The sequence below is a fragment of the Scyliorhinus canicula genome, chromosome 12, assembly GCF_902713615.1.
Source record: "Scyliorhinus canicula chromosome 12, sScyCan1.1, whole genome shotgun sequence".
Taxonomy (NCBI): Eukaryota; Metazoa; Chordata; class Chondrichthyes; order Carcharhiniformes; family Scyliorhinidae; genus Scyliorhinus; species Scyliorhinus canicula.
Window position 1 is genome coordinate 143,994,059 of NC_052157.1, and position 18,900 is coordinate 144,012,958.

General features: G+C 49.4%; 1 long non-coding RNA gene across 1 annotated transcript in view; it reads right to left on the reverse strand.

Moving 5' to 3' along the window:
* Nucleotides 1-18,656, reverse strand: part of LOC119975264 — an 88,867-nt gene extending 70,211 nt beyond the window's left edge. Inside the window, exon 1 of the long non-coding RNA XR_005462700.1 lies at nt 18,468-18,656. This is a non-coding gene — a long non-coding RNA (uncharacterized LOC119975264). The remainder of the gene's footprint in view (nt 1-18,467) is intronic.
* Nucleotides 18,657-18,900: the final 244 nt, after the last annotated feature.

Genomic DNA, 18,900 nt, shown 5'->3' on the forward strand with positions numbered 1-18,900 from the left:
TTGCACATTCTCCCCGTGTCTGCGTGGGTCTCACCCCCACAACCAAAGGTGTGCAGGTTAGATGGATTGACCACGCTAAATTGTCCTTTACTTGGACAAAAATAATTGGATACTCTAAATTTTAAAAAATCCTTGCGGGGATGAAGTGTCTTCACACTGGGCCCTCCATTGCATTGTGTGACACTTCCACTGTGCTACATGGAATAGATTTCACACAGATTTAACGAGTCAAAACTGGGCATCCATGAGATGCTGTGGGCCATCAGTAGTAGCAGAATTGTATTCAACCACAATCTGTAAATTCATAGCTCGACACATCCCCTGCTCTACCATTATATCCAAACTGGAGGATCAACTCTGGTTCAATGAAGAGTGCATGAGAGCATTCCAGGATCAGCAGCAGGCATAATTAAAACTGAGGAGTGAAGCTGCAACATAGCACTACTTGCCTGCCAAACAACTAAAGCAGCATGTGATAGTCAGAGCTAAGTGATCCCACAGCAAATCGATCAGATCTAAGCTTTGCAGCCCTGCCACATTCAACCGCGAAAGGTGGGTGGACAATAAAACAACAACTGGTGGAGGAGGCTCCAAAAGCAACGCCATTCTCAGTGATGGAGGAGACCGAGGCATCAGTGCAAAAGACAAGGCTGAAGCATTTGCAACAGTCTTCAGCCAGAAATGCTGAGTGGATGATCCATCCTCGTCTCCTCCTGAGGTCCCCAGCATCTCAGGTGCCAGCTATCAGCCACATCAATTCACTCCATGTGATACCAAGAAATGGTTGAAGGCACTGGACACTGCAAAGTTCATAGACCCTAACAATATTCCGGATTCCGGCAACAGTACTGAAGACAATGCTATCAAGTGGCATGCACTCAGCAATAAACTGCTCACTGACTCTTGGTTTGGGTTTTGCCAGGGACATTCAGCTCCTCACCTCTTTATTGCCTTGGTCCAAACATGGACAAAAGAGCTGAACTCCAGAGGTGGTGAGTCCTTGACTTCAAGGCAACATTTGATTGAATGTGGCATTAAGGAACCTGAGCAAAACTGGAGTTAATGGAAATTGGGAGGAAATGTTCCACCTATTTGAATCATACCTAGTACATTGGAAGTTGGATGTGATTGTTGGAGATTAATCATCTCAGACCTGGGACATTGCCGCAGGAGATCCTCAAGGTGATGTCTTAGACCCAACCATCTTCAGCTGTTTCATCAGTGACCTTCCCGCCATCATAAAATCAGAACTGGGGACGTTCGCTGATGATTGCACAACATTCGGCATCTCCCCGTGATATTTAATGGCATTACCATCACTGAATTAACACGATCAAAATTCTGGGGATTGCCACTGACTAGAAACTGAACTGGACCAGCCATATAAACACTGTGGCTACAAAAGCGGACCAGAGGCTGGATATATGCAGAGTAATCCACCTCCTGACTCCCTAAAGCCTGTTCTCCATCTACATGGCACAAGTCAGGAGTGCGATGCAATGCTCTCTACTTGCCTGGACGAGTGCAGCTCCAACAAAACTCAAGAGGCTCGGCATCTTCTAGGGAAAAGCAACCCATTTGACTGGCACATGAACAGAAAACACTGGAAAATCACAACAGGTCTGACAGAATCTGTGAAGAAAACAGAGCGAATGTTCCGAGTCTGGATGAATCATCGTCATCAGAGTTAGAGAAAACTGGGAATAGGATGAGATTTATACTGTAGTGGCGGGGGGGGGGGGGGGGGGGGATTGGTTTGGAGCAGTAGGGCTGGATAGAGGGCCAACAGTAGGTGGAGGCTAAGGAGAAATTGACAAAGATGCCATGTGCAAAAAGGGAATGTAAATGGTGGTGATAATGGCTGAGAAGTGTGCTAATAGTGACCCATTAAGAGGTCAGAATGCATTAATAGCAGAACCAAGATGTGCAATGTGTCAACGGACAACCTGGAAGAGGGAACAGATGACCCTAGTGGGGTGGGGGGAGGGGAGACGGTGCTGAGAGAAAACCAAGATGGAAAGCGGGTTGAAAAGGGGAATGGATAAATGAATCAATGTAAGAAAAATAAAAATTATTGGGTAAAAATTAAAATAAGGTGGAGGAGAGTTCACAGTCTGAAGTTGAGGAACTGAATGTTCAAAAGACTAACGTGCCGAGTCGGAAGATGAGGTGCTGTTCCTCCAGTTTGTGCTGAGCTTCACTGGCACATTGCAGCAGGCTGAGGACGGACATGTGGACATGAGAGCAGGACGGTGAGTTGAAATGGCAACGACAGGAAGGCTTGGGTCCTGCTTGAGAACGGACAGAAGGTGTTCTGCAAAGCGGTCACCTAGTCCCAATGTAGCCTCTGCAATGTAGACCACATTGGGAGCAGTGAATGGTAAACTGCGAGCAGCAGAGGCAAAGGAATACACCAGTACCCAGCTGAGTCACAGGCTCTCATTCAAACCTAACCTCATTAGGGAATGCATAATGTGATTCAGCAAAGACCTATTGTTCTTCAGGACATTCCTGTAGGGCGACACATTCTCCCATAATCATAGAATTTACTGTGCAGAAAAGACCATTCGGCCCATCGAATCTGCCCCGGCCCTTGGAAAAAAACACCCTACTTGGATTTGATTGGATTGGTTTATTGCCTTTGTACCGAGGTACAGTGACCCAAACTGGGAATCGAACCTGGGACCCTGGAGCTGTGAAGCAGCAGTGCTAACCACTGTGCTACCATGCCGCCCACATTAACATTAATGAGGACCTAATGGTCTAGTAATGGAAATCTAGTTGCATATGAATGGCATGGCTCCGGCCTTTTGTGTAGATGGAAATGGGCCATCAGCGAAATAATGACCACCTCAAGGAAGATGCTTTGTGTGAAGTGCTGGGCGGAACTTGGAGAGAGAGAGAGAGATCTTTTTGGGAACATAGGCAGGCAGGCCAGCAGCCAGTGGAGGAGGTCATGAAAAAGAACCACAGAAAGAGGTAATGAACATGCAGTCATAAAACAGACACAGAGAAGCATGAAGAGGGTCTGGTCACAACCCCTGCAAGCTTAAAGAAAGGATTCTGTGTGGTGAATGTAACTTAGTAATTCACACTGTATTTACCAATACCATTTTAAGCGCAGTAGCGTTATCCGACCACTAGGGGGAGTAGCTCTGGGAATGCTCAGGAGTTTGTACAGGGCTCCACCCTTGGCTCCGCCCACGACTCCTTCCCCTGGATTTGCTGTATAAATACCCTTGTCCAGAGCCAGCCTGCAGTTCATCGAGAGTTCAACGGGTAACAGGCTGGCTCTGTAGTAAGTAGATTAAAACCACTGTTCATATCTTAAAGCACGTGTCTAGTGAATTGATGGTTCCATCATTCTGAAAAAGGTGTCCCTAAGAGAAGGAAGATGTCATGATATACAAACATGCAGCTAATGAACACATAGAATAGGACACGACCAATGAGCAGTCAGGACACTCAGGGGTGGTATCTCACTATAAATGGGATGAGGCACTCACACCCCGCCACTTTCCACAGACCAACATCGACAGAGTGAGACAGGGTGTATCCTCCGTATCACACCCCAGCAGGTGGCTTAGAGCAAGGTTGGTTCAGTTAGACTGAGTTACTATATTTAGATTAGCAGAGAGTGGAATTAATTGAGAACTGCGCTAATAGTTCAATCAAACACATTGAACTTACCTCAAAGTCTGGAGCATCTTTTACTCAAAACTGCATCAAGTGGCAGCTTGTGTTATTCCAAATTACATAACACAACAGAAGACTGCTTCCCAGATCAAAGTGCTGCCTTTACCTGAATGTGTAAGTGGAAGGAGAGCTGAATGCTAACGCCAAGTGTTGTTTAATGGGAATCCACGTGTCAAAAGTGAAACTGACTATAACCTGCCTGTGTTAGAACTGCGAGGTCTGAAAGTTAAACGGTGCTTTCTTTTGTTTCAATAAAGTTTGTTTATGAAAATAACAAAGCCCAGTTTCTTATATTATCACTCCTGGAATAGTCTTAAACCTTAAAAACGTTACGTGTCTCGTTCAGTATCTTAACCTTTGTTGAGGTCTGACTAGGTGTCTGAAACAAAGAATTGCAGCACCTGCAGGTTCTTGCTTTTTGTCTGCCCTGTTTTGGCGTGCTATTGGTTACACTCTGTTCTGCACAAATGTGCCCTTGTATTTTTAAAAACAAAAAGATCTAAGAATTGCGAAATGTGGTGGAGGAGCAAGTGTTTTTTCAAACTTTCATGGGTCTAACTAGAACAGGCACCCAGGGTAAGTACATATGATGAAAATAATTCCGAGCAGCACTTTATCATCGCTGGTGTGTGACTTGTGGTCTTTGTGGTCCGGGGTCATGAATAAAACATTTTCCATAGACTCTTAATGCATACATCTATTGCACGGTTTCAGTAAGTTCTCCAATTTGTAACAAGGCTTGGTCAGATCCCGTTACGGATTAGAGTGAAAGCAGGAGGAAAAAGCAAATTCACAAGCCTCCCAGTTCATTTTCTTGGTTAGATACTTCCTGTCAATCTCCGGTGGTACAAATTTAGTTTTCGGAAGCAAGCTGGACTGGACGGACAAATTCCCAACTTGACCTTGCTCTGGGCGAGAGCTCTCTTACTGCTTTCTCACATTGTGATCACTGGTAGTCGCGAAGTCGGAGTGGGAGTGGGAAATTGAGCCCCTCTAGCCTGCTCTGCCAGTTGCTGACTGATAATCGAGCACATCACGCGGTGTCCACTGGGATTTTAAACAAATCATTCTTCGGATATGCATGCCACTGGCAAGGCCCAGCATTTATTCCCCATCCTTAATTGCCCTCGGGGAGGGGGAGTTGAGCCACTTTGGAAAGAAGTCAATTGTTTCATTGACAAGAAAATTACAAAATTATTCAAACCTTGCTCCCGCAATCAGTACTGTCATAGAAACACTTTGGGCTTCGAGCCATCTTTTTCTGTTTGGTAATTCAACCTTTTTAGCCTTATTTACTGAAGTGGAGATGCTGGCGTTGGACTGGGGTGAGCACAGTAAGAAGTCTTACAACACCAGGTTAAAGTCCAACAGGTTTGTTTCAAACACGAGCTTTTGGAGCACTGCTTCTTCCTCAGGTGAATGAAGAGATATGTTCCAGAAACATATATGTAGACAAAGTCAAAGATGCCAGACAATGCTTGGAATGCGAGCATTTGCGGGTAATCAAATCTTTACAGATCCAGAGATAAGGGCAATCCCAGGTTAAAGAGGTGTGAATTGTCTCAAGCCAGGACAGTTGGTAGGATTTTGCAAGTCCAGGCCAGATGGTGGGGGGTGAATGTAATGCGACATGAATCCAAGATCCCGGTTGAAGCCGCACTCATGCGTGCGGAACTTGGCTATAAGTTTCAGCTGAGCAATTCTGCGTTGTCGCGTGTCCTGAAGGCCGCCTTGGGGAACGCTTACCTGGAGATCAGAGGTGAATGTCCTTGACTGCTGAAGTGTTCCCCGACTGGAAGGGAACATTGCTGCCTGGTGATTGTCACGCGATGTCCGTTCATTCGTTGTCGCAGCGTCTGCATGGTCTCGCCAATGTACCACGCTTCGGGACATCCTTCCCTGCAGCGTATGAGGTAGACACCATTGGCCGAGTCACACGATTATTTATTGAACACCCAGATTCTATCGTGAGTGGGTTCCTGTTCTATTTTAGTGGAGTTTTGCTTTTGGGGAAGGACCTAATTTGGTCTTCTGAGGCTCTAACCATTGGCATCCTACTGATCCAAATAGTTTCAAACATATCACCGATCAGCCACAAGATGATCAACACACTTTATTCTTGTACAAGAAACACCTGCTTTGTGGCTGTGTGACTAGCTACAAGGAAATGTTCGCCACACACCAGAAATAGCTGCCAAAGCTGTGTTACGGGACATAAATACATTTTGGTGATCCAAATCGAGCCCCGGGTACGGCAATGAATTTTCAGAATGCAGCCACGCATGGTCTGAGGGAGGCATTAAAAAGGGAGGCATTTGATCTCTCATCAACTCCACCTCCCACTCACTCAGACACTAGTCACAGTGTGAACCAAATAGTCTCAATGGAACTCTGTCTTTCACACACTGGTTTCCAATCTCAATGATCAAAGTGCTAGTTTTGGAATATTCTCGCAAACAATGCTGTATCTCGGATGCCTTCCACAAGGGTCCACCTGCAGGGTTTTGATCTCTCCTTCCAATCTTCCTCTCCCCTGGATCGCCACATGCATTCAAGCGTTGCCTTCCACACACTTTCTTATGTAACCATACATACCAACTATTCACCATTGTTTCACAGGCCTATAGTAAGGTGTTCCACCTTACTGCTGCCTCCTTAGGATCTCTGGCTTCTCACATGCCTATTTTGCTTTAAGTCTACTTCCTGCAGCTTTCTCACTTCAAATTTGGAGCTTTTCTCTGCTCCTCACTCTTAGTTTCACTGAACTAGATCTTTTTTTCCACATTTCTGTTCTTTTCTTAACTTAACTGTCTTCCTGGGAATTTCTCCTTTTCCTTTAGGACCTGCTCCTTGCAGTTCCCTCTCCCACTAGAGTCCTGACAACTTGAGATCCAGAACTCGCTCAACATTCACTGTTACTTTGGTCAGCATGGTAGCACAGTGGTTAGCACAGTTGCTTCACAGCTCCAGGGTCCCAGGTTTGATTCCCGCTTGGCTCACTGTCTGTGCAGAGTCTGCATGTTCTCCCCGTGTCTGCGTGGGTTTCCTCCGGGTGCTCCGGCTTCCTCCCACAGTCTAAAGATGTGCAGGTTAGGTGGATTGACCATGCTAAATTGTCCCTTAGTGTCCAAAATTACCCTTCGTGTTGGGTGGGGTTGCTGGATTATGGGGATGGGGTGGAGGTGTGGGCTTGAGTGGGGTGCTCTTTCCAAGAGCCGGTGCAGACTCGATGGGCCAAATGGCCTCCTTCTGCATTGTAAATTCTATGAAAAAACAACTACATCCTTGCAACAACAAAAAAATTTAAATGAACGAAAAGAAAGAACTTACATTTAAATAGCAGCATTTGCGAACTCCGGACGTCCCATTGCGCTTTATAGCCAAGGACATTCTTTGAGATTTGGTCAAGGTTGCAACGTAGGAAATGCAGCAGCCAATTTATACATGGAAGCTCCCACAAATATCAACGCGAGAACGATCGAGTGATCAGGCCCTGGTTATGCTGATTGAGGGATACATTTTGCCAGAACACCAGTGGTACTACACTTGCCCCCTTCCAAATAGTGCTGTGGTATCTTTTATGCCCTTCTGAAGGACAGATGGAGCCCCAGTTCAACATCTCATCTGGAAGACAGCAGTGCGGCACTTCTTTAGCACCTCATTAAAGAATCAAGTTTCTTTTATTTAAGTCACGGGAGTGGCGCTAGAATTCACAGCACCCTGACTATGGCTAACACTCATGAGTGTGTTTTATATCTTACCCACAATGTGCCAACATCAGGGAAGTGTTCTATGTAGTATTTTAGCAGACTTTTCCATGACTAGGACCACAAAAATCCATTATTTTAGCGATTAAAGTTTTTCCACGGGTATAACACTCAGAAAACATTGGACTGGATCCTCCGTTCCTGAGGCTAAGTGGCGGCTCGAACGGAGAATTGCGGGGGTTTTACGACGGGAAAATCAGCACGAACCCCTCCCCGATTCCGGTATTGGTGAGGGGCTAGCACCAACGCCGCGTGAAACTCTGCGGATCGCGCGGAAAATAGGCGGAGAATCGCCTGGTCCCGGGCTGCGCATGCACAGGGCTGGCGGCCTGCACCGGTCGCGTCGGAAAACTGCTGGCACCACACGTGGCCTGCGCCGTTGGGAACTCGGCCCATCGGGGCAGGTATGCTGGCTGACGACGAGGCAACGGTGTTGCAACGGCGCACGGTGTGCGTCTCGATGATGCTGGTTTGGAAGGGCGGAGCAATGCGGACCGGCGTCAAATCAGCGGCTGACCCGATTCCGGCGTCAGAATCCATTGTCCGCCTGATTGCCGATCCCCGATTTTGGCATCTGGTTACGGAGAATCCAGCCCATTGGGCCTTGTGGCTGGTTTGTTTTGGAAAATCCTGAATCATAAACCCAATCAATATTGGATTTTAATTTACGGGCATGATTCAACGGAAAAGTTTCAAAGTGTGACTTTGGGCGTGTTTGTCGGGATTTTTTGCGACGGCTGCAATGCCGTGATGGAAACTGCTATTCAAGGGCACTTATGAGGGGCATGGATAGAGTAGATGGCACATGGTAAAGACAGGCACTCTTTCCCAGGGTGGAGGGGTCAGTCACCAGGGGGCATAGGTTTAAAGTCCGTGGGGCTAGGCTTAGAGGTGATGCGCAAGGCAGATTTTATAATGCAGAGGTTGGTGAGTGTCTGGAATGCGTTGCCAGGGAAGGTTATGGAAGCAGATACATTAACGGCGTTCAACAGGCATCTCGACAAACACATGGAGAGGATGGGTATAGAGAGATTCGGCGCAAGGAAGTTCTGAGGGTTTTGGCAAAGGTTGGTATCATGGCCGGTACAGGCTTGGAGGGCCAAAGGGCCTGTTCTTGTGCTGTATTGTTCTTTGTTCTTACCATTGTTTTGGGTCATGGGGAGTTTCTGCCTGTTGAGGACACACTTGGAAATTTTTCTGGCACTGGGAAGCTGAACTCGCCAGCAGGACCGGCTCATCAGAGACAGGGGCGCCATTTTGAAAGGCCCCCCACTTTTTCAGGACCCCCCCCTCCCTTCACCCATCCAATTGTAGGCCTTCAAAGCGAGAGGATTCGAGTGCAGGAGCAGAGATGTCTTGCTGCAATGATACATGGCTTTGGTGAGGCCACACCTGGAATATTTTGTGCAGTTTTGGTCTCCTTATCTGAGGCAGCATGGGCGGGATTCTCTGATCCTGAGGCTAAGTGTTGACACCGTCGGAAACGCCATCGCGTTTCTCGGCGGCGTCAACACGGCCCCAGGATCAGCAATTCTGACCCCTCCACGGGGGCCAGCAGGGCGGTGGAGGGGTTCACGCCGCTCCAGCTGCTGATCCGGCCATGGAATGGCCGCCGGTGGATGCGAGCATGCGCAGTGGGTCCGGCGCGAACCCGCGCATGCCCAGTCCCACCAGCGCGATTTCCGCGCATGCGAGGTGTCTCCCTTGTCCGCACCTTCCCCATCCCAACATGGCGCAGGCGCCAGCATGGCAGAAAGGAGGCCGAGAGACAGAGGGGCCGGCCCGCCGATCGGTGGGTCCCAATCGCGGGCCAGGCCACATCGGAGGCCCCCCCCCCGGGGTCGGATCCCCCCTTTTTTAAAAAAAAAAATTTTTTTTTTAAGGTTAATGGGGGTGGGGGGGGCTGTTGGGTTGCGGGTATAGGGTGGATACGTTGACTTGAGTAGGGTGATCATTGCTCGGCACAACGTCGAGGGCCGAAGGGCCTGTTCTGTGCTGTACTGTTCTATGTTCTATATGAGGCGCCCAGAATCATAACCGGGTGAAGTAATTATTTTACTTAATATACTATGCGGCCCTTTGTGAATTGTGAATTTCTGAATGTGGCCCTTGCACGGAAAAGTTTGCCCACCCCTGCTCTAGATGGAGTGCAGCGAAGGTTTCCCAGGCTGATTCCTGGGATGGCCAGACTGACGTATGAGAGCGATTCACTGGAGTTCAGAAGGATAAGGGGATATCCCATAGGAATCAGTTGCTGATCACCAACCTTGCTGGATTTTGCAGCAGGCGATAAGTGAGGCAAAGGCAAGGGCGTTGGCCCCCCCTCTCCATGAAGGGTTCTGGCTGAAGGCCGTCACTTTCGGGCTTGGGCTCCACCATCATCCCCACAACCTTGGACATTGTCTCGAAGAAGGTTTTGCAGAACCCAACAAGTCTGGGGCATGCCCAGAATATGTGGGTGTGGTTGGCTGGGCCTCCCTGGCACCGTTCACATTTGTCCTCCACCTCCGAGAAGAACCTGCTTATTTGGGTTCTGATGAGGTCTGCTCTGTGCGCCACTTTCAGATGCATTAGGCTTAGCCGTGCGCATGTGGATGTTGAGTTTGCCCTGTTCCGTGCTTTGCTCCAGAGCCCCCACCCTATTTCTATCCCTAGCTCTTCCTCCCATTTTTCCCTTGTCTTGTTCGGCAGAGAACGTGTCTCATCTAACAGTTGCCCATACAGGTCCCCACAGTTCCCCTCTCCCCAATTTGCCCGCGTCTGACAGCTCCTCTATCAGTGAGTGTCCCGGCAGCCGTGGGTATGTTGTTGTCTCTTTCCAGAGAAAAGTTTTGATTTGTAAATGTTGTAGTTTGTTCCCTTTGGGCAGTTACAACCTCTCTGTCAGCTCCTCTAACGTTGCTAGTTTTTGACCGTGTAGAAGTCTCTAACTGTCAGTGTCCCCCCCACCCTGTCGCCACCATTTAAGCTGCCGTCCTTTGGGGCTAGGGCGAACCTGTGATTGTTGCAAATGGGGGCCATGGTGGACATTTCAGGCAGGTTGAAGTGTAGCCGTAGCTGGTTTCATGTCCGAGTGTGGCTATTACCACTGGGCTTGGCTGGCGGGGATGGGAGTGTTGCTGTGGCCAGGGCTACTGTGTGTTGGTGCATTTGTGAGATCTAACCAAGGCATTGGATCCAACTCCCTCGCCTTGGAGACCTCGGGCAAGCGCCGTTCAGTGCTGGTCTCCACATGGGAACCAGACAGAACGTCACTCGTGAGAGTCTCCCAGGGGATTGGAAGGCCCCCAGGTCCATGCCCTCTGGGTAGGATGGTACCTTGCACAGCTGGGGCCACCTGAGTACTCAGACCCTACCTGCCTGCCCAGCACCCTGATGGTGCCACCTGGATGCTAGCCTGACCCTACCAAGGTGCCCAGGTGGCACTGCCAGCCAACAGCGGCACTGCCAGGGTGCCAGACTGGAACTGCCAAGGTGCCAAGCTGGAATTTTTTGCACGGCGGTGATCGGGCCACGATAGGCCTTGTGATGTTGGCGGGGGGTGGGGGAGCAGCCACCCCTTATAGTGAGTTTGGGCTTGGGGGAGGTTCTGGGACCACGTTGGGAGTTTGAGAGCTTGAGACATCATTTTTAAATGGCGTCCTGATCTCTTGTTGCACTGAGGAGTGAGTGGAGCTCCTCAGAGCAGAGAACAGGGCGATGCGGCCTTGTTGAGGCGTTCCCTGCTGAGGCCCCTAATCTACCTGTATGGGCGTTAGATAGTGAGGTGTTTCTCAGGGAAATACGCGGCTAATCTTGCGTGCTACGGGACTCTGTCTCCATTCGGGTAGATCGCGCCTAGAAACTTTTCTGTTAAATTGCGTCCGAGATTTCAAATCAGCGTTCATGTTGCTCAAAAGGGCTCAGTCTCTATTGCTCATGGAGCCCAAATAAAAACCACATGTTAGTAAATCACAAAAGTCACACCGACTCAAAATGTCAACCCTGTTTCTCGCTCCACAAACCCTGAGTATTTCCAGCATTTTCTGTTTTTATTTCACATTCCAGCATCTGCAGTATTTTGCTTTTGCGCCCTCGTCAAATAGTTCAATAATTATGTTTCCACTTGGAGAGCACAATGAAGCTGTTTAAAATGATCGAACAGTATGATAGAGTAAATTGAATGAACCCATTTCCTCTGGTGGGGGATCAGAACAATGTCAACAATGGAGAGGTGATGGAAGGAAGCACTTCACACAAAGTGTAGAGGAAAGCTGCAACTCCATCTCCAAACTGGCTGCTGAGGCTAGACAAATTCAAAATGTTAAGACTGAGATTGCCAAGTTCTTATTAGACAAGAGTACTAAGGAACCTAGGTGGGCTAGATGATGTTAAGGTACAGTTGGGCCACAATGTAACTGAATGATGAACTGGCTTTTTGGACTCAATGACCGTCTCCTGTTCCGATATCCCTATCATTTAGTGGAAGCAGACATATTTATTATTTTTTTTGTTTTCCTCCTCCTATGTCTCATCTATGTGCTGCACCTGGGCGACATCATCCAAAAACACAGTTTAACTTTTGTGTTGACATCACCCAGCGCTATCTCATCACTGACTATACTGACCCCTCCACCGTTTCCAGACTGTCACACTGCTTTTCCAACATTCAGCGCTGGATGAGCAGAAATACCCTTCAACAAAATGTTGGGAAGACCAAAGTAGGCTTTTGCTGCCCATCCACTGCCTCCACCTTGCTCCTTGACAACTGCCCGAGCTCGGACCGACCTGTTTGCAACCTTGGTATCATATTTAATCCCGAAATAAGCTTCCAACCACGGGCGAAAATCTCCGCGGACCGACGTGACGCCCATTTCCGGCGGGAAAAAGCGGTGCGCATGACTCTGGCGTCCGGGCCTTCTTTTAAGCTGGCAATCTCCGTTCCCGGAAGGGCCAGCAGCGGGCTGACGCGATAGGCGTCAGTTTCTCCAGCTGCGGAAGTGGCGAGTCCCGGCGTTTGTGTGGTGGGGAGAGAGAGAGACCCAGTGGGGTGGGGGGAGAAGAGCGACCCGGCATGGGGGGGGAGGGGAGAAGAGCGACCTGGCATGGGGGGGGGTGGGGGTGGGGGTGGGGGGGAGAAGAGCGACCCGGCATGGGGGGGGGGGGGGGGAGGGGAGAAGAGCGACCTGGCATGGGGGTGGGTGGGGGTGGGGGTGGGGGTGGGGGGGAGAAGAGCGACCCGGCATGGGGGGGGGGGGAGGGGAGAAGAGCGACCCGGCATGGGGGGGGGGGGAGAAGAGCGACCCGGCATTTGGGGGGGGGGGAGAAGAGCGACCCGGCATTGGGGGGGGGGGAGAAGAGCGACCCGGCATGGGGGGGGGGGGGGGGTTGGGGGCAGCGGCGTGCAGAGAGGGGGGGTGACGGATGCCCGGGGCCAACGCACCGTCGCCCCACCCTCTGCACGCCGCTGCCCCTACCCCAACCCCCTCCCCTCACCACCCCTACCCCCTTCACCACCCCTACCCCACTCCAACGCCGCACCCCCCACCCCACTAACGGAGGAAGGAAGGGGGGGAGGAGGAAGGAAGGGGGGGAGGAGGAGAGAGGGGGGGTGTGTGGGTACCGGCGTTGAGGGGGGGGGGACCCGGCGATGAGGGGGGGTTGCGGCGTTGAGGGTGGGGGTTGCGGCGTTGCGAGAGATGGGGGGGGCGGCGTTGGAGGGGGGATGGGGGGCGGCGTTGGAGGGGGGTAGGGGTGGTGGGGAGGGGGGTAGGGGTGGTGGGGAGGGGGGTAGGGGTGGTGGGGAGGGGGGTAGGGGCGTTGGAGGGAGGTAGGGGTGGTGAGGGGGGGGTGGTTGGGGTAGGCGGCAGCGGCGTACAGAGGGGGGGGGCGACGGTGCGTTGGCCCCGGGCATCCGTCGCCCCCCCTCTCTGCACGCCGCTGCCCCCAAACCCCCCCCCCGATGCCGCAACCCACCCCCCCCGATGCCGCAACCCCCCCGATGCCGCAAACCCCCCCCCCTCCCGATGCCGCAACCCACCACCCCCCCTGTGCCGCAAACCCCCCTCCCGGTGCCGCAACCCCCCCCCCCCCATGCCGCAACCCCCCCCCCCATGCCGCAACCCCCCCCAAGCCGCAACCCCCCCCATGCCGCAACCCACCCCCCCCCGATGCCGCAACCCACCCCCCCACCCCGATGCCGCAACCCACCCCCCGACACTGAACGGCGTCAACCATCATCCAGGTTCGATTCCCGGCTGGGTCACTGTCTGTGTGGAGTCTGCACGTCCTCCCTGTGTGTGCGTGGGTTTCCTCCGGGTGCTTCGGTTTCCTCCCACAGTCCAAAGATGTGCGGGTTAGGTGGATTGGCCATGCTAAATTGCCCGTAGTGTAAGGTTAATGGGGGGATTATTGGGTTACGGGTATACGGGTTACGTGGGTTTAAGTAGGGTGATCATTGCTCGGCACAACATCGAGGGCCGAAGGGCCTGTTCTGTGCTGTACTGTTCTATGTTCTATGTTCTATGTAATGGTTGACGACGTTTTTAAGCAACTGTGATTTTCGCCGACGTGACCCGTGGCCACATCGGCGGGACTTCGACCCATCCGGGCCGGAGATTTGTGGACACTAAAAAAAAAATGAAATCCCGCCGGCGCCAGCTGTTTTCAGAGGCTGCCGGCGGGATTTGCACCGGGGGGGGGGGGGGGGGGGGGGGGGGGGGGGGGGCTGCCAGCAGGAAAAGTGAATCGCAACGACCAGAGATTTTCGCCCATTGTCTGACTCTCTCCCTGCCTGAGCTCACCTGCTGCTGAAATCCTCATCTAAGGTTTTACTAACTTGACACAGCAGTTTCATGGCACTCTGGCTGGCCGTCTGCATTCTGATCTGTCTAAACCCGAGGTCATTCAAAACTCTGCTGCCCATATCCTCCCTCCGGTCAAATCATGTTCATCTATCGTCCCCGTACTCGGTGATCTGCACTGGTTTCCAATTGAGCAACGCCTCAATTTTATCATCCTCATCCTCGTCTTCAAGTCCCTCCCTATCTAACCTTCTCCAGCCCTACGATCCTCCAAGATGTTGGGACTCCTCCAATTCTGGCCGCTTTGGATGAGCAGAAATGTCTTTCAACTAAGTATTGGGAAGCCCAAAGTAGTCTTTTGCTGCCCATCCACTGACTCCATCTCGCTCCCTAACAACTGTCTGAGCTCGAACCGGCCTGTTTGCAACCTTGGTACCATATTTAATCCCAAAAAATGCTTTCATAGAATTACATAGAAATTACAGTGCAGAAGGAGGCCATTCGGCCCATTGAGTCTGCACCGGCTCTTGGAAAGAGCACCCTACCCAAGGTCAACACCTCCACCCTATCCCCATAACCCAGTAACCCCACCCAACACTAAGGGCAATTTTGGACACTAAGGGCAATTTATCATGGCCAATCCACCTAACCTGCACATCTTTGGACTGTGGGAGGAAACCGGAGCACCCGGAGGAAACCCACGCACACACGGGGAGGATGTGCAGACTCCGCACAGACAGTGACCCAAGCCGGAATCGAACCTGGGACCCTGGAGCTGTGAAGCGATTGTGCTATCCACAATGCTACCGTGCTGCCCCAAACACATGTCCGTACCATCGCGATATCCACTTCTATAATTGGACGGGATTTTAATTGCTCAACCATTAGGTAGCCATGCCTTCAACTGTCAAAACCCTAAGATCTAGAATTGCCCCATCACACCTCTCAGCCTCTCCGCCTATCTTTCCAACTTTAAGAATCTCCTTAATACCTACCTCTTTGACCAAGCTTTTGGTCATTAGGCCCAATACCACCTTACGTGTCTCGGTGTCAAATTCTATTTGACAACACTACTGTGAAGCACTTTGGAATGTTTCATTGTATTAAAGGGGCTATATAAATATAAGTTGTTGTTATTAAAATCAGGGGGAGTGGTTAGCCTACAACAGTTTAGCAAGACCAGCCCTCTCTACTGCCAATACAAGTTGGACCATTCCGCAGGAGGGTTCACAGCCTTGAAATAATAAGAATTGCCATTTTGGAGCTTATAATATAACACTTTGTCCAATTAATGTGACAGATTTATGTGAAAGAAGACAGTGCTCAACTGTAACCAGTACAGATCAGAGGTACAATACTGTACAAGCTGCTTAGCTTGGCTATCCTTCGCAATTTTCAAATGCCAGTCACCTCTTTTAAGCAATGTGGTCAAAATGCCATTCCTTAAGTTTGGATTCGGAAAGCAGGAATATTCTTAAAGGTAAAGCATCAATTGACATTGTTCCTCGAATTATCTGTTTAAAGTATCTACAAGTATGTACAGTTTGTTTCTGCATTATTCTCCATTTGATAATCATGGTATGAACTGGCTTGGACACTTTCCGTTAAAAGTATTCTCTGCTATCAAGTCATTGAATGTAGAGTTGCAAGAGCCCACTCTGGCCTCTTGCACACCCCTGATTTTCATCGCTCCGCTATTGGCAGACCTGCCTTCAGCTGCCTCGGTCCCAGGCTCGGGAATCCTCTTTCGAAACCTCTGCCTCTCTTTCCCCCTTTAAGATGCTCCTTACAACCTACCTCTTTAAGCAAGCTTTTGGTCATTAGGCCTAATACCACCCAACATGACATTTGTGTTTGACAACACTCCTGTGAAGCACCATGGGACATTCTGTTACATTAAAGATGCTGCCTCAGCAGGTTTTTGTTGCTACCCCTGATGTCTGTAGTGACCAATATTGAGTACTCAAGAATTGCATTGGAGGGACAGGAATGGTTTCATGTCAAGAATGAACGGAGTGTGCTGGAGAACATACGCACAGTGGCAAAGACAGATGGGATAGTCGAATAGCAGATGCAAGGCCCCATTACACTCTCTAAGCCAAGAAACATCAAACGACAATTAATATATCTTAACAAAAGAACATTGGAGTCAGTTTTCCTATTCTTAATGAAAACTGAAGCAGCTAAAATGTTCCCTTTCCCTGACATTTTGTTACCATTAACTGGCCACCGGAGCATGTATTGCAAAGTCAATAAAGTTGGGCTCTCAGTGTCATTTCACATGGTTATTTTTAGGGCCCTAATAATTCAGCATCAACTCTTAAAGGAAAAGCAAACTCTATTTGTTATGCCTTGAAACAATTTCACTTTCAGCAGGTCACGACTACCGTACGGACTCTAATGTTTCTGACTGAGTGACCCATCAGTCTGTATCGATTTGTAAGGTTTATCCAGCAGTTACTAATATCCAGGTAAGGTCTGCCAATTCTCACATTCAAAGCTTCAATCATTACGCCTTCATCCGTACAAGATGCATCTGGATGAGGAAACAATTCCTGAGACTTACTATTTGTGACCAATGAGGTAGTGTGCAATAAAAACAGATAAACTCAGCAGGTCAGGCAGCGTTTGTGGTTCCATATGACCCTTCCATGGGGTTTACATAGAATTTACAGTGTAGAAGGAGGCCATTTGGCCCATCGAGTCTGCACCGGCTCCTGGAAAGAGCACCCTGCCCAAGGTTAACACCTCCACCCTATCCCCATAACCCAGTAACCTCACCCAACACTAAGGGCAATTTTGGACACTAAGGGCAATTTATCATGGCCAATCCACCTAACCTGTACATCTTTGGACTGTGGGAGGAAACCGGAGCATCCGGAGGAAACCCACGCACACACGGGGAGGATGTGCAGACTCCGCACAGCCAGTGACCCAAGCCGGAATCGAACCTGGGACCCTGGAGCTGTGAAGCGATTGTGCTATCCACAGTGCTACCGTGCTGCCCCTTATGCAGAATCATACACACTTGAAACATTAACTCTGTTTCTCTTTCCACAGATGCTGCTGAGTTTATCCAGCGTCTTCTGATTTTATTTCAGGTTTCCGACATCTGCAGTATTTTTCTTTTATTTGAGGTAGAGTGCAGTATTACTTGGAAATAAAGTATTGCGTAACATTAAAACAATTAAACGGCAACCGAAATGAATGTGAATTCTGACACCATTCAGGAATCCGAATCAGTTCTTTATGTAAGAAATAATTCCGTTGACAACTGGAGGAGAACTTTGCTACTTTTGACCAGAAAGTGTTAAATATTCTACTGGAAAGTAGCCAACCTTTTGGAAAACAAAAATAGGCAGCAATGTACACGCACTTTTGAGGTCGCAGCATTCACAATCACTGATGCTATTTATACTTCCTTCCCACATTGTGTGCCCACCACCTGACTTTGTGGGTGGTCAACACAGTCTCAGACTTCACATGTGTGGCTCGAGGTGAAACAGGTCATTCGCCTGGACTAGATATCCCTCCAGTGCAAAAACAAAATACTGCAGCTCTGAAGTCAGAACAGAAACCGTTGGAAACGCTCAGCAGGTCAGGCAGCTTCTGTGGAGAGAGAAACAGAACTAACAGGTGACCTGTCATCAGAACTGTCCTGATACAAGGTCATCATCGGCAAAGTTGGCTCTGTTATTCTCCGCAGGCGCAACCAGACGCACTAAAGTATTTCCAGCTGCTCCAGTGAGCAATTCTCTCAGCCCTTTCCTTCCCTGTGTGGGTGGAGGTGCCTGTTTCTTAACATTACCCCTAATACAATGGTTGAGTTGGCTTGGGGAGCATAATGGGGGGACGAGGGGGGGGGAGGTAGATTCCTTACATTACAACAGTGACTACTCTTCAAGATGTTTATCATTGGCGGTAAAGGGCTTTCGGATTTGCTGAAGTTTGTGAAAGGTGCCACATAAAAGCAGGGTCTTCAAATCCTCATCTCTACGTCAATGTTGATGTTCCAACATTATTCCCAAAATCAACCTGTCGTCTAGTTCCTGCCCCTCGAAAACAAGATGTTAAATCCTGACATGCAACTGAACCAGCTGTAAATGTTCCAGGGTGTTCCTTTTCCAGTATCATTGTGATAGAGAATAAATGCTCAGTATCAGAGGTAATGCACTCCAAACATTGACACAAGTAATTTCACATCCACAAACTGAAATCTTACCTTTCAGCCACAATGCTGTGACAAGAATCTGTCCATCACGTAGCACTTCTTCATAGATCCCATGCTTCAATCTGTTAAAAAGCTTTTTATCCCTTCACCTCTCTCAGTTTGTCACTTGCTGCACAGTTGAATAACGAAGCATTTGAGGTTTTTGTAGATGTTCTAGATAATAGCATTTAGCGTAAACAGTCAAAACCATCTTTTGACGTAAATATTTCCATGGGGTGCAAGGTAGTGAGTTGAGGTAGAAATACACCCACGCACTGCTCAATGATTCGCCATTTCAACTTATATTTTTATTTGAAAAGGAAACTACAGGGTTAGTTCTAACCAGAATAGATATTTGGCTAGTCCTATTGTTCATTTCTGATTGTAATTTCCATTATAATGTCGATATAATTTATGTATCTTATAGGTGCTGACTCTGATTGTC